Source organism: Sinocyclocheilus grahami, unplaced genomic scaffold, assembly GCF_001515645.1.
Source record: "Sinocyclocheilus grahami isolate Dianchi unplaced genomic scaffold, SAMN03320097.WGS_v1.1 scaffold259.1, whole genome shotgun sequence".
Classification (NCBI taxonomy): domain Eukaryota; kingdom Metazoa; phylum Chordata; class Actinopteri; order Cypriniformes; family Cyprinidae; genus Sinocyclocheilus; species Sinocyclocheilus grahami.
In genome coordinates, this window is record NW_015505438.1 from 1,495,719 (window position 1) to 1,497,682 (window position 1,964).

Consider the following 1,964-nt stretch of genomic DNA (forward strand, 5'->3'; position numbering starts at 1 on the left):
TCAGACAAACCGGAAGAGGTAGGTATAGTTTGAGACAGCGCCATTGGTTTGGGATTACTCACCCCGTATATTTTTATTACATAGTAAGGGCAATTCATACAATACATTTAAACTGAGCTACTTTAATACCATCTCCGAACTTTCTACCACGACTCTGCTGTTCTTCGGCTGGTTCTTCCCTGTATAAGTTGATTGCCAGATGTCTCGTCCAGTCAGCGGTGAGTAATCCCAAACCAATGGCGCTGTCTCAAACTATACCTACCTCTTCCGGTTTGTCTGATTTGTCGTTGTGTTTTCTGACTTATTTTGTTTTCGAATTTGTCATTGTGTTTTCTGAATTATTTAGTTTTTTAGACTTGCATTTGCGTTTGTAATTTGTTATTTTGTTTTCAGAATTGTGATTTGTTTAGCACTTCTCCGCCACCGTACTATTTCCCTAAACACAAAAGAAACACAGGACCAGCTTGCCCCGACCTCTAGAGGGCAATATAGCACAATGTAGCATGACTCGAGCTACTTTACGTTCTCATTTTCCATTATTTTGAGTATTGTTAGGTCATAAGCTTTTATATATGAAGGAGCTAGTAGTGATATTGATGGAAAATGTCTTCTGAGAACCTGCAATGTTATACGAATTATTTAATCAAGTCCACTACATTGTAGCCTACAGTGAGTGAGCTTCTAGCATCAACACTAATATGTTTTGTCTTATGAGGAAGTTATTATTTGCGCCGTTCTCACCACAGGAAATTCAAAAAAGCCACATAGTGAGAGTCACCTAAATGCAAAACGTAGTTTTTAATTTGAAAAATAAAATAATTATATTATATATTCATTTTTTTATCATATGTATTCATTTTTTTTTTATCATGCGTTGCATCAGTTGTTTTGGCTAGTTTGATTTTACCAGGTCTTCGTGAAACTCTGGAAACTCGAGTCTGTCAACAGACTGTTTCTCCATAAATGCAGCAACTCGTAAAATAGGCAAATATTTAATTTTGCATGTAAAATTTTTGTGCAAATGTGTGTGTGTATATATATATATATATATATATATGTGTGTGTGTATATATATATATATATGTGTGTGTGTGTGTGTGTATATATATATATATATATATATAAAACATTGTCTATATATGTTTATTTTTCTATAAATGTGAACAGGTAAATGTGAACACAATTCCTGCTTCTACATTTGTTGGCATTTCAAAAGTTTTGCTGTGTACTTGTTCTTATAAACATTGCATAATGTTTCCTGTTTATCAGTTAAAAACACAATTTGTTAATTTCCAGTAACTTTCAGGCGATGTACCAACAGCTAACAGGTGTTTCTACAGAATGAAAGCAAGCATTATAGACATGAAAGGACATCACACTCGTGGTTTGTAGTATAGAAACACATGTTCAAGGTGACTTACCACAGTGCAAACTTTCTCTCGTGTCTCCGATTTGTAGCTTGAGAATGTTGGAAATCTTCGGTTTGATTAAATATTTACCACATCACTTGAGCGTGCTAGCAGTCCACAACAGTCGTTTAATGCCGGTTTACCTGCTGAACCAGTTTCGTCTATTTACTTTCTCCTTACCCACCTTGAACTAGGCAAGCTCTCACTACCATGTGATTCTTTTCACTGTCTTTGTCCTTTCTAAGTCACTATACAGATTCTGTCTTGTGTGTGTGTGTGTGTGTGTGTGTTTTGCTTTGGTGTACAAGTCTTGAATCACTTTGCCGCTTCTGCTTTCATTTTAGAGGAAGTGTTCATAACACAGAAGAACCGAAGTGAACTGTCAAACAGCAGTGAGGGGGTTTCCTTATTTCAAACTCTGGTGCCTATCAGGCCTTTCCCTTACAGGTGAATCTGCGGAAATAAACGAAGCTGTACCTCACAAAGTTTGCTCACTGAGATGATAAAAAAATAATATTACCATCACTGAAAGGTGATTTAAACAACTGCATTTTT

The 1,964-nt window shown here is 35.8% G+C and overlaps 1 protein-coding gene across 1 annotated transcript in view; it reads right to left on the minus strand.

Annotated features, from left to right (window-relative positions):
• LOC107599028 (DENN domain-containing protein 2D-like) overlaps positions 1–1,752 on the minus strand; it is a gene marked incomplete at its 3' end in the record, with an annotated part of 19,462 nt that extends 17,710 nt beyond the window's left edge. The window contains exon 1 of the mRNA XM_016290517.1: positions 1,422–1,752. The remainder of the gene's footprint in view (positions 1–1,421) is intronic.
• Positions 1,753–1,964: the final 212 nt, after the last annotated feature.